General features: G+C 44.9%; 1 protein-coding gene and 1 pseudogene across 1 annotated transcript in view; both read left to right on the top strand.

Moving 5' to 3' along the window:
* Positions 1-27217, top strand: part of Inmt (indolethylamine N-methyltransferase) — a 94271-nt gene that overhangs the window by 63544 nt on the left and 3510 nt on the right.
* LOC123455461 lies at positions 8117-8205 on the top strand (annotated as a pseudogene).

Below are 27217 nucleotides of genomic sequence, written 5' to 3'. Positions count from 1 at the left end.
GCCCCAGGTTCATGCCAAAATGCCCCCTTTTTGGTGAAGTCTTCCCTTCTCTCTAAAATTATACCACCCGACACCATCCCTACACTCTAATCTTGTCTCTATTTCTCTTCACCCATGGCCACTGCCTCTGTGTGACTCACCATGCACTTGACTTAATCATTTTGTTTATTGCCTTCCGCCCACCACAGAGCCTCGGTCCAGGAAGGCACCCATCTTCACTGCTTCTGTTCCAGTGCCGGGGGCATCTGAGCAGAGAAAGCCCTTGACAAAGAGCTGTGGCATGCATAGATGATGCACTATGGGATCTAACTTGTTGTCTGGGTCCAAAATCCCAGGGATAGCAGCTGGAAGGAGACAGACGTCCAACCAGAGGCAGAGCACCTCCCAAGAAACCTAAGCAAGCATTCTGAAGGAACTCAGCTTCTCCTGAGCCTTGGAGGAAGAGGGTTATCCTCAGGTGTAACTTAGACAAATGACATTCCAGGCTGGGGGTGACATCAGCCAAGGCCCTTTCAAGAAGAGGAAGAGTCTAGTCCAGTAATACAGGGTCCCCTAAAGCTACAGCAGCCCCAGGAAGGAGCATCCCAGCCAGGCAGCAGCACACCCCACAGACCTGTAACTGGCCTTCTCCTCTAAGCCACTGCAAGATATATTAGCTCATACTGACAAGGCACAGAAGCAAGCATTTCTGCCTGACCAGTTCATAACAGGCTTCAAAAACTATAGCTTCTCAGCCCAGGCTGCAGCTGGAGCTCAGCTCTAAGGCTCACAGTCATCAAGTGTGGCAGAAGCCTTTTAATGTAGATGAATTACCCCCTCCAGGTGGCACACTACTCTGCACACAGGGCACTGCTGTCCCTCTGAGCAGCAGACAACAAAGGCTATTCCTCAGGAGGTCTTCTTGGATTTGGGCTGGCCAGCACATAAGGCAGATGTGCAGGACACATGAATGCTCAGACAGACAGGAAATTTGGTTTTGGAGTCAGATGGGACACTTAGCACTTAGTGGAACAACACCTTCAATGTCTCTGGCCTCCTTTCGTTCACTGGGAGAACAACTGATTCAGGCTGAGACAATCTGGGTCTGAAATGGGTATAGGTTATTTGAGAACTGGAGGTTGAGGGAGCTGGTATGGGGTGACCCGCTGAGTCCATGGAGAAGCAGAGAGCATCAATGGGAGGCAGTGGAGCCTTTAAGAGGTGGGGCTGAGGAGGAGATAGATCTTCAGATTATTGGGGTGTACCCTTGACTGAGATTGTGGGGCTCCAGTGTCTTTCTTTCCCTCTTTCATTACCCAGTTGTGAGGCAAGCAGTTTTATTCCTCTGTGTGTTGCTGCTGTTGAGCAGAGAAGAGGAAGCCCACAAAGACCAGAGTCCCCCAGGGAGGCAGGAGGGATGCACCTGGGTTATTGAAGGCAATTCTCATTTCAGAACTTTCTTTGGCTGCATTGACTAGCCTGAATTTCTCTGAGATACTCTATGTTCTTATAGTAAATTCTCTGTTTCACTACCAGATATGGTAGGAGTTCCATTGCCTAGCAGACCATGGTTTCAGCCTTTTGCATAAGGTCCCCACTTCTCTTGCTAAGAGGTGAAGTCTAGTTCTCCAGTCTAGTTCCCCTCTCTGTGAGGCATCAGGGCCCTCTGGGACATCTAGGTCCATGTATTAGGAAAACTTTATGGCTTAAAGGGAACCAGCTACATCGAAAATGAATCACTTTCCTGAACCTTCATGCTGTGAAGAGGTTGGAGCTGTGTCACATGGAGAAGCCACTAGAGAGATGTTAATCTAAGTCCAAGCACTCCTAACTCACATTTCAGACATGGGAATGTTTCAACCCTGGAAGACTCTTATGGAGCTGCCCATTGCCAGCCCAGCTGTCTGCATTGACTCCTCCTCAAACTGCAGAAACACAGGGAGTAGAAGTGGTTATGGGTTTCACCATCATGTTTGGAGATAATATGTTATACAGTAATAGATAACTGAAAAAATATTGTAGCCAAAAGAGCTATAATCCTCACTACACACACCTATTGGGCTCCTGAGTTCACTTCAGATTGCATGGTTCTGATAGTGAGGGGCAGATATACAGCTATGGTGAGACTCTATAAAGTGAGAGGCCCAGCATTGGCTCTGTTTAATTAGCTGTTCGACTCTATCATTCCTTATGTCATAAATGCCCCTCTTATGCACTCCCTGACTGAGTCCCAGGAGCAGCATGCTGAACTAGCTCAGAGCTGGAACCTCATAGAAAAAATCTTCCCAGAGCCAAGTTACTCTGCTTCTCCCTTATCAGCACCTTTACCAAGCACCTAACTCATCAAATGGCCAATAAAACCTGTGAAAATGTGGTCAGTCTCATGAGTAACCAAAGAAATGAAATTCAGAGCAAGAATAAGGCTCACCTTCCTGCTGATAGACTAGAGAAATGAAAATGGGTAGTAAGTGCTGTAGACAAATGTAGGCTATGTTGGGGGTATCAGAATCCAGGAAGCAAGCAATTTGAAAGGCAAAGTAGTAGGATCTATGAAAACACAAGTTTTGTGTTTACTCCAGTTCTAAACTCCTATTGCTTGGTTTATAGCCTAAAGAAATACTTACAAATGGTACACAAAGAGGCATGTGCAAAAACACTCTCTGCAGCATGTCTATGATGACGAGGCTCAGGAAGCACACCACAGCTCGGTCAGGAAGAGCAGGACAACCTAGAATGGTTGCTGAGGTAGCAGATTGCAAGTTTGAGACCAGCCTAGAGACAGGGCAGGCTGTTAAGTGAGATGCTGTCTCATAAATAATAGATTACTGCCCTGACATTCAAGGGAGGTGACATCACAAGTGACATTTTATGCTGTGCTATGCCATAACATAGATGCTACACACAGATGAGATTCTGTAATGATACAGAACCAAAATGCTGGCACTTTAAGGTCTCTAAGGTGAGCTGTTAAAGGAAGAGAACATAATACAGTATATTTATGTAAACAGCTTTACAAAAATGGAAATACAAAAATTCAAATGTGAATGTGAAATTCAAAGTGTGAAAAAGAACCTCAAGAAATGGATAAAAATTGTCCTTAAGGAGTGAGTGGTGTGTGAAGGACCAAAGATGTCTATTTTTCTTATTTAGTTTCTTAGTAATGAGAATCTATGTATATATTTCTTGTGTTATTAAAATGGTTTTTGTGTGTGCACAGACATGTGGGTACAGCAAGTGTAGCGTGGTGTGTTATGTGTTGCATAAACATATGTGTGTGTATATATGCATGTGGTGGCCGGAGGAAAGCATCAGGTGTCCTTCTCTATCACTTAACCATGTAATTACTTGAGATGGGGGTCTCCCCCTCAATCCGAAGCTACCATTGTTCGGTCATAAAGTCCCAGCTATACTCTGGTCTCTGCTTTCCCTTCCCATTGACTGGGGTTTTGGACACGTGTCACCATACCCAGCTTTTTACATGAGTTCTGGAGAAATCAAATTTGAACAGTCTCAGAACTTCTCAGGTTCTCTTGCTTAAGTGGAAAGCCCTATTAAAAATAAATTTTAGGGGGCTAGAAAGATGGCTCAGTAGTTAAAAAGGCACTTGCTTGCAAAGCCTGACAGCCAAGGTTCAATTTCTCAGTACCCATGTTAAGCCATTTGCACAAGGTGACACATGCATCTGGAATTTGTTTGCAGTGACAGGAGACCCTGGCACACCCATATGGTCTCTCTAAAATGAATAAATAAAATAATTAATTAATATTAAAAATAAGTTTTAGGGCTGAGAGAATGGCTTAGTGATTAAAATGCTTGCCTGCAAAGCAAAAGGACCCAGATTCAATTCCCCAGGACCTACACAAGCCAGATGCACAAGGTGGGCACACACACCCCTATCTTACTTCTTCTGCCCCAGAGCTGCAAATCCAACCTAATGGCCTTTTGTTGGCTCATCTGTTCATTCTATATCCTTCATGGCATCTGTAGTAGTCAACATCACATTGCTGGAATGAACATCTAAACCAGGCACAGTTTATGGGAGGCGAGGATTTATTTCAGCTCACAGATCCATGCATAAGTTCCATCAATGCAGAGGAAACTTCTTGCTTACATAGATCCAAGCATAGAGAAAACCCACAATTGGCCAACAAACACCAAAAAGCAACAAGTACAAAAAAGTCCTCAGAAAGCAGGACTTCCCACCAGAGCTTGCATAGCTCTACAGACCTTTGGGCTAGAATACACCCCCAAACATACCTCTGGGCTGGAACCCCAGGATCCATCCCCAGTGACACCTACTCCATCCAGGCAGCTGGAGATCCAAGGTACATGCTTTAATGAATCCAAGTCTATGGGAGACACACATTCAAACTGCCTCACCATCTGTTCATTTTTCTACTCATTCATCATTAATTCTCATTGAATAACAATTAAGGACACCCCCCAATATACCCTTGCCTCAGTCCCCAGCCTTCCTTTGGAAGCCTAGGTCATTATGGCTGAAGAGAACTAAAGGCTCATTTAGCCCAAACTTCAGTCATTGTAGAGGAAAGAACAGACTTGACTTACTCTTTACCACTGGGAACAGGACCATAGTGGGGTGGGGAAGGTGCTAGCAGCCCCTCGTGAACACAGGCCTATCCTCATCCATCTGCATCTTCCCCTCAGCCCTGGGCCCCCAGCCCAACCACACATGCAGAGAGAACTTGAAAACTTTTGGTTTAACAAATTATTGAATATCATGAATGGATGAGCAGTGAATGGGTTTACAGAAAAGGGGGAGCAATGCTGAATTCCTCATCAGTAAGCAACAAGAAGGAAGAGAGAGACTGTCATCAATAAGTACCTCAAGAGAAGTGAGATGGTTAATCTCTGCTTGTCAACATGCTAGGCTTTAGAACTACCATGAAAACAAATCTCTGGTCATGTCTGTCGAGGATTTTCTAGGTAGAAGGACACACCCTAACTGTGGCAGCACTGTATGAAAATGAGAAAGCTGGCTGAGTATTCATTACTCTCTACTTCCTCCCTGCTGGTGCAATGATGTGACTCTGGCTTCCTACTCCTGTCATGCTTTTCCCCCTCTTTGATGAAACTTCCTCTTGAAACTATAAGTGGTAAACAAACCCTTGGACTGGAGAAATTGCTCAATGGTTAAGGTGATTACCTGTAAAGCCTAAGGACCCAGGTTCAATTCCCCAATATCCACATAAGCCAGATGTACATGGTGATTCGTGTGTCTAGAATTTATTTGCAGTGGCTTGAGGCCCTGACAAGCCTTTGCTCTCACACTCTATCTGCCTCTTTTTCTCTCTCAAATAAATAAATAAATAAAATATTTTAAAATGAACTTTAAAAAATAATTAAAAAGAAAACCCTTTCCTTCTTTAAGCTGCTTCTGGTCAGGTGTTTTTCTCAACAGTGAGAAAGTAATTCATGCAAGGAGATTCCTTCTGGCTAAAGCTTAAGTGTGCCCTGCCTGGGGAAAGAGTAAGGAGAGGCAAGGGTTGGTAAGTTAGAAAGTGCTTCTGTGCTTCAGTTCTTTGTTTAAAACCTTTTTATTGACAATATTCATACATGTACATGATGTATTTTGATCATAATCCCCTCCCACCACATTTTTTGTCCTCCCTTTTCCCTACTTCTTCCACTGAAACACTTCTTTTCAATGAGATCCTCTTCTATTTTGATTTCCATTTCTTTTTGTTCTTTTTGGTTTTTTGGGGTTTTTTTTTTTTCCCTCCTCATCATCCTTGATGACATCAACATGTCATCATGTTGATGGGTCCAATACTGTGCAGGTAACAACTATCATAAATGCAACAACTACTTAATGAAGACAATATACATTTAGCACTGAGCACTCAACAGGCACTTATTCTCAGCACTTGAATGAATATGCTTTAGGTCCTGATGCTCAGGAATCAGCAGTGTGATTGAGCCATGTTGAACAACAGTAGGAGAGGAAACAGACCCTAACCTCAGGAAATGTCCCTAGGGCAATAGTGCTTAAATCTGAGCAAGCATCAGAATGACCTTGGGCATTTAAAGCTTCACTCCACCCCCAGAGTTTCTGAAGTTTCTGACTTGAAGGACCTAGGGTAGGTCAGAGTGTGTGCTTGTTAGCAGTTTCAAGGTGATGTCAACCCAGGCCTGGCTCCCAGAACTCCAGCAGCATGGTCATCTGGGTGCTTAGAAGCCACTCAGTGTCCCTGGGCTGCCTGCATGTGAGTCTCTGCAGGAAAGACCAGTAGCTGAACGTCTAAGACCTGAGCCAGGTGGAAGACCAGTCTGAGATTTTGTTTGGGGACTTTTGTTTCTTTGTTTGCTTGCTTGCATGTTTGCACCATGCTGGGGACCAAACCCAGGGCCTCACACATGCTAGGCCAGTGCTTTACCACCAGTCTTTATCCTCAGCCCAATGCTTTTTCCTATTATTGTTATCAACTATGATTAGTACTTCTGAGATATATAAAAGATTTCTATAAAATGAAATAAATCATAAAAATCTACATGAGCTCTCATTTTTCATGTTAGATTCAGCAAGCATGAAACTGCAGTTACTTGACATAAAAGTTTCTCAAAGCTTTCTTTCAACCTCTGAACTTGTAGACTAACAGCCAAAACTGGATAAGCATCTATAGACACCCTCTCTGCATAGCCCCCGTCTAGACCCTCTCACTAACACTCAAGGGCCAGTCACAAGGCAGACAAGGCAGTCTGTGGATTCCATAACCTTCAGACCAGTGGCAAGGTCACAGCCCTGCAAAAAAAAAAAAAAAAAGACTCTGAAAGTGCAGCATAGCCTCTGACCTAGACAAGTCCAAGAGGTGCTCACTCTGGGGGGGCCCAGGCAAAGGCAAGCCCCTCCCCTCTCTGGACCTCCATTTCTGCATCTAATATGAAAAATATTCAACTACATGCTCACTAAAGTCACTTGCAAAGACTTTCTCTTATATATTGAGTTGCTTCCTAGTGTAGACTTTCATCACAGTACTAGCATCTACTAAAGATCAAAGCCATGTCTGATCCAGATCATCAGGAGCAGGGTGGCTGGGGTGACCTCTTCCATCTCACTTTCTCACTCACAACAACAGCAGCAGCGCTGTATGCCTGACTCGCTGATGGTCATACCGCTGTGCCAATTCAAGCACATGACCTCCTCAAAGTCGGCCAGTGAGACCCCCAAGTCCAGACCATACCCAACTCTGGACGGTTCAGCTTATGGTTTTGCAACTTTACATTTATGCTAAAACCACATTTTGTAGAAGCTATACTTCAGGTTTTGACCTTGGCTCTTCACCCAGGCTGGCAGTGTGCCCTTTGTTGCTGGGCAGCAGCAGGACAGAAGCTCCCAGTTGGCCCCATTGTCACAAAGGAAAAGAACCGCACTCTGTTACCATGCTAGGAGGTCCGCTAAGTTAAGCAGATCCATGCATTTTTTGACTTAGGCTGGGTTTGTCAGGGCATAATCCCACAATAAGTTGAAAGTGCCTGTACTATAGATATTTTTACCAGCTCCACTTTACGCAGGGAATTGTGACCCAGAGAACTGAAGTCACCCACCCAAGGTCATGCAGCAAACAAAACTCTTATCAGACTGGAACCCTACTATGTGGACATGGCACAAGGCATTGGATAGAATCAATATTTGGGGACATGTGTGATGGTATTTACATTTTGCTCAGAAACCAATTTCTCTTTCTTCATCAGAAGCCAGTGATCTCCTTTGTCAATATTCATTTTATGTAATTATTTATTTTTGAGAGAGAGATAGAAGGAGGCAGAGAGAGAAAGAGAAAGAGAGAATGTGTACACCAGGGCCTTCAGCCACTATAAACTCCAAACTTGTGCACCCCCTGTGCACATGTGTGACATTGAGCTTGTGTCACTGTATTTGTGACTTATGTGGGACCTGAAGATTTGAACATGAATTCTTAGGCTTTGCAGGCAAGCACCTTAACCACTAAGCCATCTCTCCATCCTATCAATATTATTTATACCTGTCGAGGGGTACCTTAGACAATTGAACAAAGAGATGGAGTTCTCTGCACAAATACCTCCTATTATAGTTAAATCAATGGCTCCAGCACTGAGTCCTTAGAAGTGCTGTCTTTCTAAAGGAAGAAAAGGCTAGAGCCTTTTGCAGTTTATAAGCATGCTGACTGGGTTTTCACACTACTCCCTCCAGCTTCATTTCAACACCAGTATATTACCCATATGACTTGAACTTAGGGCAAAAAGAAAAAGTAGAGCTTGTTTTGCCAAATATCCTTAGTTTCAGCTGGGGCCCTTTTGAGGTATGATGGGGGTGGTTCTCTCCTTAGGATCTGCACCTATCTGAAAAAGAGAAGCAGACTCTTCAAGGGAGAGGAAAGTTAGCACCAGATAAACAGGATAAATCTTATTTTTTTTTTAAATTTTTATTAACATTTTCCATGATTATAAAATATATCCCATGGTAATTCCCTCCCTCCCCACCCCCACACTTTCCCGTTTGAAATTCCATTCTCAATCATATTACCTCCCCATTACAATCATTGTAATTACATATATACAATATCAACCTATTAAGTATCCTCCTCCCTTCCTTTCTCCACCCTTTATGTCTCCTTTTCAACTTACTGGCCTCTGCTACTAAGTATTTTCATTCTCACACAGAAGCCCAGTCATCTGTAGCTAGGATCCCCATATGAGGGCGAACATGTGGCGCTTGGCTTTCTGGGCCTGGGTTACCTGACTTAGTATAATACTTTCCAGGTCCATCCATTTTTCTGCAAATTTCATAACTTCATTTTTCTTTACCGCTGAGTAGAACTCCATTGTATAAATGTACCACATCTTCATTATCCACTCATCTGTTGAGGGACATCTAGGCTGGTTCCATTTCCCAGCTATTATAAATTGAGCAGCAATAAACATGGTTGAGCATGTACTTCTAAGGAAATGAGATGAGTCCTTTGGATATATGCCTAGGAGTGCTATAGCTGGGTCATATGGTAGATCAATCTCTAGCTGCTTTAGGAACCTCCACACTGTTTTCCACAATGGCTGGACCAGATTGCATTCCCACCAGCAGTGCAGAAGGGTTCCTTTTTTTCCACATCCCCGCCAACATTTATGATCATTTGTTTTCATGATGGTGGCCAATCTGACAGGAGTGAGATGGAATCTCAAAGTAGTTTTAATCTGCATTTCCCTGATGACTAGTGACGTAGAACATTTTTTTAGGTGCTTATATGCCATTCGTATTTCTTCCTTTGAGAACTCTCTATTTAGCTCCATAGCCCATTTTTTGATTGGCTTGTTTGATTCCTTATTAGTTAACTTTTTGAGTTCTTTGTATATCCTAGATATTAATCCTCTATCAGATATATAGCTGGCGAAGATTTTTTCCCATTCTGTAGGTTGCCTCTTTGCTTTTTTCACTGTGTCCTTTGCGGTGCAAAATCTTTGTAATTTCATTAGGTCCCAGTGGTTAATCTGTGGTTTTATTGCCTGAGCAATTGGGGTTGTATTCAGAAAGTCTTTGCCAAGACCAATATGTTGAAGGGTTTCCCCTACTTTTTCCTCTAGCAGTTTCAAAGTTTCCGGTCAGATGTTAAGGTCTTTAATCCATTTGGACTTAATTCTTGTGCATGGCGAGAGAGAAGAATCTATTTTCATCCTTCTGCAGATATTTATCCAGTTTTCAAAACACCATTTGCTGAAGAGGCTGTCTCTTCTCCAATGAGTATTTTTGGCATTTTTATCGAATATCAGGTGGCAATAGCTACTTGGGCTTACATCTGGGTCCTCTATTCTGTTCCACTGATCTACATGTCTGTTTTTGTGCCAGTACCATGCTGTTTTTGTTACTATGGCTCTGTAGTATAGGGTAAAATCAGGTATGGTGATACCACCAGCCTCTTTTTTGTTGCTCAGTATTATTTTAGATATTCGAGGTTTTTTATGATTCCAAATGAATTTTTGGATTGTTTTTTCTATTTCCATGAAGAAAGCCTTTGGAATTTTGATAGGGATTGCATTAAATGTGTAGATTGCTTTAGGTAAGATTGCCATTTTCACGATATTGATTCTTCCAAGCCAGGAACAAGGGATGTTTCTCCACTTTCTAGTGTCTTCTGCAATTTCTCGCTTGAGTGTCTTAAAGTTCTCATTGTATAGATTCTTTACTTCCTTAGTTAGGTTTATTCCAAGGTATTTTATTTTTTTTGATGCAATTTTGAATGGGAGTGATTCTCTGATTTCATCCTCTGTGTGTTTGTTGTTAGCATATATGAAGGCTACTGATTTCTGTGTATTTATTTTGTATCCTGCTACATTGCTGTAGGTTTTGATCAGCTCTAACAGCTTGCTAGTAGAGTCTCTAGGGTCCTTTATGTATAGAATCATGTCATCTGCAAATAATGATAACTTGATTTCTTCCTTTCCAATTTGTATCCCTTTTATGTGTGTCTCTTGCCTTATTGCTATGGCTAAGACTTCCAAAACTATATTAAATAGAAGTGGAGACAGTGGACACCCTTGTCTTGTTCCTGATTTTAGTGGAAAAGCTTCCAGTTTTTCCCCATTTAGTAATATGTTGGCTGTAGGCTTGTCATAAATAGCCTTTATTATATTGAGATATGTTCCTTCTATTCCCAGTCTCTGTAGGACTTTTATCATGAAGGGATGTTGGATTTTGTCAAATGCTTTCTCTGCATCTAATGAGATGATCATGTGATTTTTGTCCTTCAACCCATTTATGTAATGTATTACATTTATAGATTTGCGTATGTTGAACCATCCCTGCATCTCTGGGATAAAGCCTACTTGGTCAGGGTGAATGATCTTTTTGATATACTCTTGTATTCTGTTTGCCAATATTTTGTTGAGAATTTTTGCATCTATGTTCATGAGGGAGATTGGTCTGTAATTTTCTTTTTTTGTTCTATCTTTGCCTGGTTTTGGTATCAGGGTGATGCTGGCCTCATAGAAGGAGTTTGGTAGGATTCCTTCTTTTTCTATTTCCTGGAAAAGCTTAAGAAGCAATGGTGTTAGCTCTTCCTTAAAAGTCTGGTAAAATTCAGCAGTGAATCCATCCGGGCATGGGCTTTTTTTAGTTGGGAGATTATTGATAACTGCTCGGATCTCCATGTTTGTTATAGGTCTATTTAAGTGATTAATCTCATTTTGATTTAATTTAGGTAGGTCATATAGATCAAGGAAATCATCCATTTCTTTCAGATTTTCATACTTTGTGGAGTATATGCTTTTATAGTATGTCCCTATAATTTTTTGAATTTCTCTGGAATCTGTTGTGATGTTACCTTGTTCATCTCTGATTTTATTAATTTGTGTCTCTTCTCTCTTTCTTTTGGTCAGATTTGCTAAGGGTTTACAATCTTGTTTATCCTTTCAAAGAACCAACTCTTTGTTTCATTAATTCTTTGGATTGTTCTTTTTGTTTCTATTTCATTAATTTCTGCCCTAATCTTTATTATTTCTTCCCGTCTACTACTTTTTGGTTTGCCTTGTTCTTCTTTTTCCAAGGCTTTAAGGCGAAGCATTAGGTCGTTTACTTGCGACCTTTCTAATTTCTTAATATAGGCACTTAAGGCTATAAATTTACCTCTTAGAACTGCCTTCATTGTGTCCCAGAGATTTTGGTATGTTGTGTTCTCATTATCATTTGACTCTATAAATTTTTTGATTTCCTTTTTGATTTCTTCATTGACCCACTCATCATTTAGTAGTGTATTGTTTAGTTTCCATGATTTTGTGTATGCTCTATAGCCTTTCTTGCTACTGATTTGTAGTTTAATTCCATTGTGGTCAGATAGAATGCAAGGAATTATTTCAATTTTCCTGAATTTGTTAAGATTTGCTTTGTGTCCTAATATATGGTCTATTTTAGAGAATGTTCCATGTGCTGCTGAAAAGAATGTATATTCTGCAGCCTTTGGATGAAATGTCCTGTATATATCTGTTAGGTCCATTCCTTCTATGACCTCATTTAGTCCAGATGCCTCTCTGTTTATTCTTTCCCTGGATGACCTGTCAATTGATGAGAGTGGGGTGTTAAAGTCACCCACCACCACTGTGTTTGGTGTTATCTGTGACCTTAGTTCTAATAGTGTTTGTTTGACGAATTTGGGAGCCCCCATGTTAGGTGCATATATGTTTAGGATTGTAATGTCCTCCTGTTGTAGTGTGCCCTTAATCAATATAAAGTGACCTTCCTTATCTTTTTTGACTAACTTCGGACTAAAGTCCACCCTGTCTGATATTAGGATAGCAACCCCTGCTTGTTTTCTAGGCCCATTTGCTTGAAACACCGTCTTCCAACCTTTCACCCTAAGATAATGTCTATCCTTTGTAGAAAGGTGAGTTTCTTGAAGACAACAAATTGTAGGATCCTGCTTTTTAACCCAGTCTGCAAATCTATGTCTTTTCGTTGGGGCATTGAGACCATTGATATTAAGAGATATTATTGAAAGGTGTGTATTTATGTTTGCCATTTGTGTGTGTGTGTGTGTGTGTGTGTGTTACTTGTTCTACCTGTGCTCTCTTCTGTTAACTGGTATTTGAGTATGGCTGGTTTTTTCTAGGTTCCTTATATGTGTGCTTTTCCTTTTGTTCAGCATGGAGGATTCTATCAAGTATTTTCTGTAGAGCTGGTTTTGTCTTCAGATATTCCTTTAACCTGCTTTTGTCATGGAATGTCTTTATTTCTCCATCTATTTGGATGCATAACTTTGCAGGATAAAGTAACCTTGGTTGACAGTTGTTCTCTTTCAGAACTTGGAATATATCACTCCAGGCCCTTCTGGATTTAAAAGTTTGTGTTGAATAATCTGCTGTAATCCTGATGGGCTTGCTTTTGTAGGTAACTTGATTTTTCTCTCTAACTGCTTTCAATATTTTTTCTTTGGTTTGTGTGTTTGGAAGTTTGAGTATAATGTGGCGAGGAGAGTTTCTTTCTGGGTTTTGTCTGGCTGGGGTTCTAAAGGCTTCCTGTATCTGTATTGGCACCTCTTTCCCAATTTGGGGAAAATTTTCCTCTATGATTTTGTTGAAGATGCCTACTATGCCTCTGGAGTGGAATTCTTCTCCTTCTACTATGCCCTGAATTCTTATATTGGATCTTTTCATAGTGTCCCGAATATCTTGAAATTCCCACTCATACTTTTCTATAAGTTTGTCTTTCTCTTTGTTGGACTGCATTAGGTCTGCCACCTGATCTTCTAGCTTAGATATTCTGTCCTCTCCCTCATCCATCCTACTGGTGAGATTTTCTACAGAGTTTTTTATTTCATTAACTGTGTTCTTCATTGCTAGTAATTCTGACTGGTTTTTCTTTATTATTTCTATTTCTCTATTTATGTCTTGTATTGCCTTCTTTATTTCATTAAATTGGTGTCCTGCCTCTTCTTTGATTCCTTTGATTTCCTCTTTGATTTCCTCTTTGATTTCTTCTTTGATTGTTTTCATGTGTTCTTTGACCTCTTTGAACATATTTATAATTATTCTTTTGAACTCTTTCTCAGGCATTTCCTCTAACTCTTTCTCACTGGAGGACATTTCTGATGCATTAATACTTTTAGGTGGATTTATATCGTCTTGCTTTTTAGTGTTTCTTGTGTTATAATGTATATATTTTTGCATCTTGGATTAAGTTAATGCTTGGATTTTCTAGCTAGCTGTGTATTCTTAGCTGTATCAATTGATTTGATGTAATATATTTTCAGGGTAGGACCTTAAGGTATTAGGTGTGGCTCTTAAGACTCTCAGAGTATCTACAAAGATGTTCTTAGGGGTTGAGTTTCCCTGCTATAGGAGTATTCAAGCAGGCTGAGTGGAATAATATACTGGTAGATTCTAAAATTTAACTAAACACTGTACCCATTCCATCAAAAACAGCCCTGAGTATGTATGCAAGAGTAGTTATTATAATGACCAGATCCTCTATCAACAAAGAGGTTTAGATTTCTGGTCTGTTGAGGGATCCAAGTCAGCTTGTGACCAAGTGAGACCCTTCCCTGGTGCAATCCCAGTTACCTTGGGTGATTGTGGTCTCAGTCAAGTTGCTGCCTGGGTCGTCGGGCTGCTGTTCTGATTTCTGGAGCTGGGCACTTGCTTTTCCTATGGGGCAAACTGAGCCGCTGCTGCCGCCTCTGCAGCTGTTGTAGCTGCCACCCCCGGAGCCCCCACCGCTGCTGAAGCTGCCGTTGCCGTGTCCACCGCTGCTGCTCACCCCGAAGCCGCTGCTGCGGGATCTGCCACCGCTGCCGCTCCTGGGTCCGCTGCTTCTGGGGCCACTGGTACCGGTGCTGGAGCCGCTGAAGTTGCTGCCGAATTCTGCTCCTGCTTGGGTCCCGCCGTCAGCCCAAGTTGGCGTGGCCGGGTCCCGGGCCGCTGCTGTGTTCGCTGGAGCTGGGTTCAGGCGGTGGGGGAGGGGAGGGAGCCGCGGCTGCTCTGGTTGTATCGCTTCTCCACGTGTGCTTTTACCTCGCGGTCTGCTCCTCCCTCCGTTGCTCGCTGCCGCTCTCCCCTCATGTTTCCCGAGTTGTGGAGAGCGCGGTGTGAGGGGAAAATCCCGCACCTGGCTTGTCCTGCGGCTCGAGCCGAGAGTCCGGCGGTTTTCTGCCTCTCCGCGGTTGTGGCGAGTAGCCGAGCCGCCCCGGAGCCACTGTTCCCACCTGTGCAGGCTCTGGATGCTCTATAACTCTTCCACTTCTCCGCTGCTGCCTCAACTTCCTATACACCTCACTTTTTAGTAAAAGTGTGTATTTTGCTGAGTTTTTTTTGGTCTTCCCCCCCCTAGGCTGCTTTGGCCTGGTACCTACGCCGCCATCTTAACCGGAAGAAAACCTTATTTTTTAGAGAGAATTTAATAGGTGTCGGCCCTCTTGTAGCCCACAGTTGGTGGTAGCTTGATAATGGAGAGAGGGCTCATTTTTGGATATGGTTCTGACTTGTTTTCCAGCTCCAGCTATGGGTTCTGTTCCACTGAGCAGATCAATTAGCCAAATCAAGAGCAGTTTGTTTCCCACCATGACTATGCACCACTATTGCACTTGTGTGAGCATCATGACAGGTTATTGCTGCTAAGTAGGTTAGACCATGTGTTTCTTGGACAGATATTAGATTTTTGCCCAGTCGCCCATGTAGCACCTTCTGGTACTAGACACACTGACTGTCTGGGGACTGACTCTCTTCCACCTTCTAGCCATGTCACTCCATGTTATGAGTCAACCACATATGGTGTCTTCAGCAGTAGGGTCTTACCACTAACTTTTGGTGGGTCATCAAGTACTCTGAGAGAAATCTGTCATTCTCTTAGGAAACCTTGTAGGTCTCTCTGATCAAAAGTTCACTGTGGATGAGAGCCGCCTGCTAGTACAGGGAGTTACAAGTCAGTGCCCACGAAGAGAAGGAAGAAAAAGATATAAGCAATATAAAAGAGTTAGAGAGGGGCTGGAGAGATGGCTTAGCGGTTAAGTGCTTGCCTGTGAAGCCTAAGGACCCTGGTTCGAGGCTCGGTTCCCCAGGTCCCACGTTAGCCAGATGCACAAGGGGGCGCACGTGTCTGGAGTTCTTTTGCAGAAGCTGGAAGCCCTGGTGCGCCCATTCTCTCTCTCCCTCTATCTGTCTTTCTCTCTGTGTCTGTCACTCTCAAATAAATAAATAAAAAATAAATTAAAAAGTCATATAAAGTACCTCTGAGATGGCAATTGAAAGCTAGTTCTCAGAATAAAAAAAAAAAGAGTTAGAGAGAAGAGGGAGGGAGGGAGAGAGAGAGAGGCTGTAGAAGGTTAAGGTCAATCTTCATTGTACCCACTCCAGGGCCTTGTGACTCAGGTGTTCCCTTTAAGGGTCTGGTGAAGGTTCAACCATTTGGTCTGCCAAGGGTGCTGTTTGCTTGGTGACCCTGGTACCAACACAAGGGTGAAGGAGATCAACACAGAGAACAATCAACTCCTACTAAATCATATATCCAGAGACACAGAGGCTCTCAAGACCTCATCACTGAAGCAGACCTAAAATAAATCCAACATGGCTCAGTGAAATTTGCAGAAGAGGGGGCGAAAAGAATGTCAGAGCCACACGTTGGGTCATGATACACAGAGATATTTCCTCCTACCCAAAACTGAGGGCTAACCCCACAATGCATGACCCATATACCTCAACAAGGAGGGGTCAGGGAGAGGGGGGAGGAAAGGGAGGAGGCTAACAATGGTACCAACTTCACTGTATTCACTGAGTACAAAACTAATTAATAAAATTATTTTAAAGAAAAAGCAGAGCTGTTAAGTGAGATTCTGATTCTGCCTTCACAAACGGCTTCTTCTCGGAGTAGCTATTGGGGGGAGGGGCTGAAAGCCAGATGGGTTCTGAAACTTAGAGACAGGCTGGGTGCAGAGGGCTATCCTCACTTCACAGCAAGCCTAGAAAACGAAAGAGTGTTGTTTCTGAGGACCTGCAGACCTTGGGTGACTCTTCCCTCAGAAAGGCACCAAACACAGAGTCCTGGCCCAGATTGCTGGGGTTCAGTTCCCAGTGCCACCATGTATGAGCTTTGTGACCTCAGGCTCAGTACCAAATCTCTTGTGCTTCATTCCTGAAGTTTTATGAGGAGGATATACGTCCTTATATAATAGTCACCCTCACTACCAAGGAGGGATTGAATCCAGGACCTCCATGGACACAAAAATCTTCAGGAGCTCAGGTGCCACATATAAAATGGCACAGTATTGGATATGACTCCCGTGCATCCCTCTCTATATTTTAAATCATCTCTAGAATATTTTTTAAAGTATCATACAAATGTTACATAAACAGAGTTGTTATGCTGCATATTTGGGGAATAATGACAAGGAAAAAATCTGCATGTTTAGTACAGATACAATTTTTTATTTGGGTTTAAAGAATATTTTATTTTTACTTTCTTGGTTTTTTTTTTTTTTTTTTTTTTTTTTTTGGTTTTTCGAGGTAGGGTCTCACTCTGGTCCAGGCTGACCTGGAATTCACTCTGCAGTGTCAGGGCAGCCTCAAACTCACAGCGATCCTACCTCTGCCTCCCCAGTGCTGGGATTAAAGGAGTGCACCACCACACCCGGCATTTACTTTCTTCTTATGTATTATACACACACAAACAGAGAGAGAGAGAGAATAAATGGGCATACCAGGGCCTCTATGCAAACAATGCAAACAAGCTCCAGACACATGTACCACCATGTGCATTTGGCTTACATGGGTACTGGGTAATCAAAGCTGTGTCCTTAGGCTTCACAGGCAAGTGCCTTAACCTCTAAGCCATCTCTCCAGCCCAGTCTTTTGCTGTTGTTGTTGGTGGTGGTTTGTTTGTCTCTGTAGTGCTAGAGATTGACCCAAGACCTTGTGGGTACTAGCAAAGCACTCTGACCCTCAGCTACATTTCAGTCCTTTCCCAAATCCTACTGCTCTGTGGTGGGTTAAGTTGTAGACCCACAGACAGAGGGCTGGTGTCATGCCCAGGGACCAAGGCCACATACACATTAGTGTTAGTATTGTAACTTTGGCAACTCACAAATCTAATATTTAGAAATGCAGAAGTCAAGGATGTGCTTCTTATGGGGTGTTACTTACCCACCTAGTGTGTCTCCTTTTAAGAACAGTGCTGTGACCGTCTTCCCGGGCACAGAGCAGTGACATGATGTTCCCTTCTACCAATGGTATCCATTCTTAGATTCCCCTGCTGGGGGGAGTACCTGAGTAGGCAGTTAGATTAATTAGGCAGGACCAGGTTGGCCCTTAAAGGGGGAGCCTTAGAATGTCACACCCTCACTCCTATCTCAGCTTGCCCTGACTGCACCAGTCATGGGATTTAGGGTTTGCCCATCTCACCCAGTTAGATCTCTCTCAAGTGCGACCCCTGCCCAAGCATGGGTGGATTTCTCTTCTAAGCCTAGGTCAACTGGCTGGGGCACCTGGTGTAGGTGTGCCCAGGCAGAATGGCACAAATCCTATACCCCTCTGGATCCATGGAGAGAATGGGCCATTTTCTCCTCTCTCTCTCTGGAGCTAGCAGATGTTTTACGGATCTCTGGACAGGTACGAGCATGGCTGACGGGGTGGGAAGAGACACTTTTTTCCTTTCATTACCGAAGACAGTAACTTTTGATCTTTCTTCAAAACACACGTTTTTAAAATACCTTCTCAAATGTTTTTTTCCCAAGAGCCATGTTCAGTTACATGGGCTCCTGGGCTACACATGGCCCCCATGGGCTCTTGGGCTCCAAGTGATGTACTTCTCTTCTCCCCACTTTATCTTCTCTAACCTTCCAGTTTTCTCTCTTCCCCACTCCTTTGTGAGATCTGAATAAAATGTGGTATTTTAAAAGCCATTTTATTGAATCTGGAATTGCCAATTCTTTAGTTAGTTTGCAGATATGAACTCAGGGCTTGGGGTTCCAGGAAGCACCCCAATTCCCCCATTACACTGGGATCCATTGCTGGCCATTTCAGTACTCATGACCCCCAGTGCTCCCAACACTCACAGGCTTGAGTCCACAGCCCAGCCTGACTGACAAGAGAGCCAGTCTCTCTACCAACAGAGCCTGGCTTTCCTCCCATCCTCCCTGACTCCTACACCACCTCTCCTTTCTGCCCTGAGCCATGACGGGCACACACACACACACACACACACACACACACACACACACACACACTGGGGTACTTGCTGGCCAGAGCTCATGTTCAAAGCAGCTCCCAGGCTCAGCCCCCACCAGCCCCACAGTCTTTTCTGAGCCCTGCCAATATCTCCAGAGACACAGTTCATGTGTGATTTGGCACTAATCTGTGCTCAAAGAGCATCTCGTAGCATCTAACCCCTCCCCACAGGCACTGGGGCTTGTTTGTGGGAAGCTGGGTACTCCCAAATCCAAACTCAGAATTAATCCAGAAGCCACACTGTCCCTCAGCCTCCTAGTCTATACTGGAGACTGGGGAGCATGAGGAATACCCAGGATGGGGGAAGACCCAGGCCCAGGGCTTAGGAGGCCTGTGGTCCTCTCACTGGTAGCCATAACCTCATGCTCCCTTCCTGGTGCTGAGGGAAGACTAGACACCAAGACATATCAATCTGCCCTTCTAAATGCCACGACTGTATCTTTACTTTACTTTACTATAAAGTAATACATATCCTAGGCTTGAGAGATGGTGCCGCAGTTAAGGTGCTTGCCTTCAAAGCTAATGACATGGGTTTGGTTCCCTGGTACTTATGTAAAGCCAGATGCACAAAGTGGCACATGCATCTGGAGTTCACTTGCAGTGGCTGGAGGCCCTGGTGTACCCATTCTCCCTCCCTCTCTCTTTCTCTCAGTCTGTCTCTCTTCTCTCTGTCTCTCTATGCATGCAAATAAATAAATACAACATTAAAAAGTAATATATATTTTTATAACTTTTTGGAAAAACCCAAACATTCACACAAAGGGCAATAAGTCATTGGTAGTATAGTTACCTTTCTTATCTTCATGACCAAATAACTGACAGAAGTAATCTAAGTGAGAATGGGTTTATTTTATTCACATGGTTTAGAGGGTACAGAGCAGGAAAGCCATAGATGCTGGCTCATCCAGTGGTGGAGGGAGCTTGCAGCAAGCTTTGTTCACAGTTTGACCAATCAGAAAGACAGAGCTCAGACAAGACACTGGCATAAGACATCACCTTCCTAGGCCTGTCCCCAATGCCCCAGTTCCACTAGCCATGGCCCCATCCCAAAGGTTCCACATCCTCCCCAAACATCACCATCAGTGAAGGACAAAGTCTTCAAATACATGAGCAATTAATCACACCTAACATGTGGTCCTGTCCTGTCATAGCAGAGAGATGCACAATTCCCAATTGGAAGCACTAAATGCGGAGCCCCCCACTTGTGGCTCAGACACACAGGTTTGAGGTAGACAGGCATGGTGTGTGGTCACGTTCATCTAGGCAAGGCTACACACCTGCTGAAATGCTGTTGTGAAGGATACTTTTTGGACATAATTAAGCTTCTCAATTGGTCCTTTTGGGCTGGAGAGATGACTCAGCTGTTAACCGCACTTGTTCACAAAGCCTAGAAGCCCAGGTTCAATTCCCCAGTCCCCACATAAACCCAGATGCACATGCATCTGGAGTTTGGTTGCAGTGGCAAGAGGCCCTGGGATGCCCATTTCCTCTTTCTCATTCTCTCTTGGCTTGCAAATAAGTAAATAAAATTATTTAAATAAATCAATCAATGGTAGTTTGAATGTATGTCCCCCATAAACCCATGTGTTTTATTAAAACTTAAAACTTGAGTTTCTAGCTGCCTGGCTGGAGGAGGTGTCACTGTGGGCAAATCCTGGGGTTCAACCCTAAGATGTGTCTGGGGGTGGGTCTGAATTTCTGCCAAAGGTGTGCAGATAGCTTTGAGCTCTGCCTGGATCCCTACTTGCTGTTTGGGGTGTGTGTGCTGGTGCTGGTGTTTCCCTTGCTGCAGATTCTCTCTCTGCTTGGATTTGGGAAGGGAGCCAGCTTCTTCTGCCATCTATAGAACTTCCCTTGGATCTGTAAGTTTGAAATGAATCCCTTCCTGCTATAAACTAGGTCCAGTTTGGATGTTTATCCAGCAATGTGGAACAGTCTACAACACAATCCTTTCAAGTAAAGCAGATTACCCTCTTTAATGTGGGTGAGCTTCGTACTGTTAGTCAAAGGGCTAAGAGAAAATGCGGAGGTTTTACCCAGGAAGGAGGAATTGAGTCTCAAGACTGCCACATGGAGGTGGATCACCACCTGGCTGCCCTGCAAATTGCAGACTCGTGACTGCAGCCCAACCTCTCACCTGAATTTCAGCCTCTTGGAGTTCAGACTTGCCACCCTCTGCAATGGTATGAGCTAATTCTTTGAAGTAAATATACCCATCTAGGAATCTATGTTCTATCTATCTATCTATCTGTCTATCTATCTATATATCTCTCATCTATCTATAATCTATCTATCTATCTATCTATCTATCTATCTATCTTCTGCTGATTCTGTTTCTCTGGGGAACCCTGAGTCCAGCAAAAGTTTGATGTCAGACTACTCTGACATCTTTGGTCACAACAGGCCAGAGATCAGAGGAAAGGAGTGTCCACATGGCCAGTGTCACAATGGCTATTGTTTGGACAGTCTTGACCCCCCATCTGTTGGCCAGTGGGCATGCATTATAAGATCTGTCTCACCAGACACACCCCTAGCATTTCCCTTACAGAGAAGCACACTACAGGAAGGCTCCTCAGTGGCCTGCACCCTGGCCTCAGAGAGTTTTAGTCTCCTAAGCCAGGTTAAGTGTTGGTGCTTGTGTCCAACAAAGGCAAGGTCAAAGGCATCAGAGCATGGGCAGCCAGTGAGGAGTAGTAAGGCTTTGCCCAACAAGGAGAGGATCACTATGGCCTACCTTTGACTTAACAGGAGCAGCTGCAACCCTACATGAAGGCTGGAAAGCCGAGGGACTCCTCGTGTAGGCCTTTCCATGTCACAAAAATAGACATGTGTGGGATCAAGAAGCTGACACTGATTACAGGTGACTATGAGAACACGATCCTTCTAGAATGTAATCTTCTGACCCTCCCCTGGGAGGCAGGCTCGTGCGCTCAAAGCAACCTGAGTTAAATCCCCAAGGACAGCTGTCATCACATGCTAAGTGAGACAGATGGAGGAGGCTGTGCAGAAAGCGGCTTCGCAGAAAGGAGGCTGCATGCAGAGTGGGCGTAGCACCCTGCTCAGGCCTGCCTTTGAGCTCGGTCAAGGCCTTGCCCTGACATCTTGCTTTTTATTTTATTAATTTTTTTTTTGAGGGTGTTGGATTTTGAGGTAGGGTCTCACTCTACTCAGGATGATCTGGAATTTACTATGTAGTCCCAAGATGGCCTCAAACTCATGGCGGTCCTCCTACCTCTGCCTCCTGAATACTAGGATTAAAGGCATGCACCACCAAGCCTGACTTTCCTGACTTATTTCTACTCTTCAGTGCTTTTGATGCCTCTGCCTGGCTTGGGAAGGTGGGTGGACTGAGCCAGAAGGTACAATATGCAGCCTTCATAACTGCCCTGTCCCCCTAAATGTGCTTCTGGGGGCCATGTCTGTGTAGGAGCAGGAGCAGCTGAGAGCTGAGGAAAAGAACAGAGGGAAGAAAGTGGCGTACGCTGCTCCTCACTGGCACACGGCTGTGGCTGAGGGAATACTACAGATCTTCCACCCACCATGCCTAGTCTGTGTTGTCTTGCTATACAGATGAACTGAGACTCATGAACCAGCACTGCACGGTGCAGGTAGGCCCTAGGATACCTGCTGTATATACTCCCCTGTGAATGTGGAGCTGTGGTGAGGACTCATATGTCTGAGAGGTTGCAGCCCCCATTGAGGACCAAAGGAACCCCAGGAAGGCAAGCTGTATCCATAAAAATCCAAAATTCCCTAACTTCAAGCATGACCCAAGACAGCCATTAGACAGACAAAAAGCATAAGACCCCAGAGTGGAGCCATTTTCCAAGGGCTCCCAGCAAATAAATCATGCACAGGACTAGATCCTCCCTCACAGTCAGGATCCAGGCCAAATTGGTTACGCAGAGGCCCAACATTCCAGGATGCTGGCCTCACTGTTACCCCCAGCCCCAGTCCTGCCAGCCACCAGAACAGCACATGGACGATCGAGCATGCCTCATATGTTGTCCATGTTGTCTTGCTATACAGACCATCACAGACTGGGCAGCTTAGGAAAATCACAAACATTCCTTAGAGCTCTGGGGACTGGTAAGCCCAAGGTCAAGGGACTTGCTGGTGTGTTAACATGGTAGAGAGCATTACATGGGAACCAGTGAGGGAGAGTGTAGGCTCAGGTCTTCTTAAAAAGCTAACAGTCCCCACATGGGGTCCCACCATTTGTAATGACCTCCCAAGGCCTGCCCCTACCTCACTGCTATCAGAAGATGAATTTGGAGATCAAGTTTTCAACCTAGGAATTTGGGGAGACACACTTTAACCACAGAATGATATTTTACTCAGTTTCCCCTGGCTGACTCCTTTGTCCTCCCACCATCCAAGGGGAGTGCAACCTTTCTCAATATAGGCAATTCTATTTAAAAAAGCATCTCCCCGTCTTGCTACTATGATACCATCACCTGTGGTCTTGTCCCTATGCCCATCAGAAGTGCTCCAAGCTGCCCCGCTGCTCCCATAGGTGTCCTTGGCTCAGTGCGACACGGAGCCGAGGCCTGCCAGCCAAGCAGGATGCTTGCTTCTACTGACCTGCCAAGGTTCCTGCCTACTGCAAACCCCAAGTTACCACACAGCAGAGGCCTCAAGATCACTGCCCACGAGACACAGTAGCCTCATGGGCCTTGGCTTCTTTACCTGTAAAGTGAACAGCTGGACTGTGTGACTGGGAAGGTCTTTTATAGCGCCTCTGGGGAACACTATCCAGATGAAAACACAAGGCATTTCCAGAACCTCGGCTGGATCTCCCTGTCTCTGCTTGTCCCACCCAGCTACTCTCCACCCTGTCCTGCACAATGTCAGTCTGACCCTGTTCCTCCAACCCTCCATCCTCACTGGCTGCCTTACCTGTTCACTTGCCCAATAGTTCTGCCCACACCTCCCAGTGGTACATCTCTTGTTACCCTCCAAGTTCATGTTTGGGAGTCCTGACTGGAGGAAAGCACAGAAGCCTCAGAGCCTCAGCACAGCTGGCTCTCAGCACAGCTGGAGCTCGTTCTCGTCACCTGGGACTGACGCTCCATCCCTGTGCTCTCTCCCACACTAGCCACTAGGATAACGAGCTGGAGGTGCAGTCTTTTGAAAGCAAGGGCAGCATGCAGATGGAGCATGCAGGAGTGCATGAAGACAGACACAGGTGGAAAGAGAGGCCCACTGTGTGAAGGACTCCCGCCACCACTGTCCCTCACCTCTTACCTTGCGACTCCCATTCTCTCAGCCACTTGCTAAGAACCCACTCTATCCCAGGCACTTATGGCCATGCTTTGCACGAGGTCTGGCTCGTACATGGGATCAGTACCCTTAGAAGACACTTCACAGCTTGTCTACCAAGACCGGCTAGAACCTTAATCTTAGCTTTCCTAGCACCCAAAACTGAGAGATGAATGTCTCTGGTTTAAGCCACTGCACTGGTGGTGTTTGGATTTAATAGTCCACACTGAGGAAGACAGCCCCAGCCACCCATGCACGGTAGAACTCATGCAAACTGCACACAGTGTACTTACACAACTACATCAGCTACAATGACACTTTAGGAGGTCCCCCCGTGACTGAAGCACCATTATGTGCTGTGAAACTGTTATTTGCTTTGTTCAGTTCAAAGTCAAGAAACACTGAGAACCAGCTATAAATCCTGGCTCCTCCTCCGCCCCCACCCTCACAGTAAGCTCCTTCTCTACCAGGACATCCCACCCACCTCCCCTCTCCCTCACAAAGCACAGCTCTGCTCAACCTTTACCACCTTCCTGATTGGTGACACCTCAGAAGCCCCCTTATGGCCTTTGCCTAGAAATTTGTCTTTCTGAAATGGGGTGTTAAGTGTTCGGTAAAGTTCTGTAACCCCAAACCCTAGGTTCATGTCTACTTTCCACCAAAGAATTGAACAAATAAGACTGAGAGAGGTAATTGTTAAATTATTACATTTATTGAGGGAAGTCCAGAACTAAGGGAAGCAAAGTGAATAACCCACATGGCCTTAGAGCCCATGTGGTAGGCCTGAAAAAACTGTAGAAAGGACAAAAAAGTATGCAGAGCTCCTGCCATGGGAGGGAAGGAGGGGGTAAAGAACCTGTGTGGATGGTGGGAGTTAGGGGTTTCTTCCCTCACCTCAGCCCAGCTGGACGAAGATGAGAAACTCACCAGAAGCTGGAGGTTCACAGAGTGGCCAAGCAGCCCAGAGAGAACTTGCCCTCCCCTGGTAAAATATAATTATAATCTTGTGTCACCTTTCTGGCTCAGGAAGAGACCAGCCATGAGGCCAAGTTCTGGGGTCTAAGATCAACCAACCACAATGTTAGGATTAGATTTAAATCCTAGGAAAGACTTCCCTCCCACAAGGGGCCCAGGTTGTTTGTGGAAAAACAGATCTCCTTTAAGGAGTCAGATCATCCTCTGATCTCTAGCAAAGTGGAGAAGGATGGGCCCAGAGACATTCCTGCTTCTTAATTTCAGAGACCCAGTCACCCCAACTGCCTGACAAAGTTAGCCGGCTCCTGGGTCTCATCCTTGCCAGGCTGAAATAACCAGTGTCTCTCCTCCCTGCTCCCTGCACTTGAGAGTTGCTCAATCCTAACATATCATTAAATTCCAGTGACAGCTTGTCTTCTGCTGCCAGCCCTGTGGAGAACCTCCAACAGGAGTCTAGGAAAGGCAGACCAAGTGGAAGCAGGGGCCACTGTGTGAGGGACTTCTGCAATTCCTCTGCCCCTCACCACTCAAGCTCAATTACTTTACTCCCATTCTTTCAGGCACTTGATGAACTCTTGCTAGGAACCAACCTAAGCTGCCATGATTATGCCCATAGTAGATTTCAGTGTTTATTAAGTTTAACTAAAAAAAAAAAAAAAAAAAAAAGAAAGAAGCAAGCTACAGTCACAAAGCACATAATGATGTTTTAGTCAGAAGGGACCACATAATATTGTATCATCTGGTGACACTGTAGCTGAATTTAGTTGTATAAATACACTAGTTAGGGTTTGCATTATGAAGTCACTTAGCAATGTGCTTGTCCTTGAGTAAATATTACTGTGATTAGTAATATTCCCTCTCATTCCTCAACAGTGGTTGTCCACACAGGCTCCATGTTAATCTTCACAGTGCCCTCAATGGGAAGTATTCTTATTTTATCTTACACACAGGGGGACAGTGGTGATTTGGAAAGGTTGTGGAACCTTTATTTAATTTAATTTTTATTTTTGAGGTAGGGTCTCACTCTAGCCCAGGCTGACGGAAGCTCACTTTCTAGTCCCAGGTTGCCCTCAAACTCACAGCGATCCTCCTACTTCTGTCTCCTTGGTGCTGATATTACAGGTGTGCACCTCCACGCCAGGCTTGTTGTGGAACCTTTAGGAAGTGTGCCATTGGAGGCAAGCCTTAAGGTGTCCCAGCCCTGCCCTGGCTGCTCTCTCTGTCCCCTCCCTGCTGATGTGACAATGTGGGCCAGTGTCCTGCGCCTGCCACGCCTTCCCCACAGTGATGAGGCTGGTGAGTGGTGATGGGCTCTTTCCTCCCACAGGCTGCTTCTGGCCAGGTGTTCTGTTCCAGCAGTGGCTACTGTCAGATTGCCTAGCTAGTATCCTGCAAATCCCCTTTAGAGTGCATAGTCATTTCATCTGTCTGTTCCTCTAGAGAATCCTGGAAAGCTGGAGAGAGCAAGCTGTGCATCACAGGTCACCTCTTTCCGAGGCCCAGCAGTGGCCTATCCTTCACCAATGTCAGGATCCACGTCAGGGGCACATTCCAGCCTAGACCATAGCCCCTGTTTCTGGGAGGAGTCCACACATGCGACAGGGAGACAGCTGTGAAAGCAGACATGACAACCAGAGCCAGGCCTGTGCCGCCCAGTGCCGGAGCCTGGGCCGTTCCAGAACACACAAGCCCTGCAGCTGTTCCCAGGCACAAAGTCCAATGCTCCTTTATGAGCAGCGAAAGCCGGTGCCTCGGCCGACTTCACGCGATCAGTCAAACACGATGCTTTGTTCCTCTTTAAAGATAAGCAGTAGCAGTTGTCCCGTGGCTCATGCTTGGACCCAGCCTCCCTCATCCAAATCTGGGGAAGGGGTGGTATTACATGGAACTCTTGGAGAAAAAGAAGCTAAAAATCAGAGTTCAGCAAAACTGTAGAACCATGTTCTGAAATTGCATGGCAAAAACAGACTGTAGTCCGGGGTTAGATGGCTCCATTTCAGCGTAACAGCCTCGTTCAGCTAGGGGGGCCTCCTGACAACAGATTGGGGTGGACTGAGAGGAGCTCCCTCTAACAGCCTGAGTCCTCCTCTGCTGTGACACACTGAGGGAAGAGGGGTCAGCGTGGCACCCCCAGAGCGGGGCAGGGCTTCTGGCCTCTGGGGCCCTTCCTTCCTGGTCTCCCTTGGATGTAGGACCATTGATCTCTCACCTGTGCTGCTGTCCCCTCCTTCCTCACTGCATGCTCCAGTCCAAGACCGCCTCTCAGCAGAAGCAAGCCTCTGAAACACTGGCCTCCTCTGTTCCA

This window comes from Jaculus jaculus, chromosome 16 (assembly GCF_020740685.1).
Source record: "Jaculus jaculus isolate mJacJac1 chromosome 16, mJacJac1.mat.Y.cur, whole genome shotgun sequence".
NCBI classification, from domain to species: Eukaryota; Metazoa; Chordata; class Mammalia; order Rodentia; family Dipodidae; genus Jaculus; species Jaculus jaculus.
The sequence above is the reverse complement of the archived record's forward strand: the minus strand, read 5'-3'. Positions and strand labels throughout refer to the sequence as shown.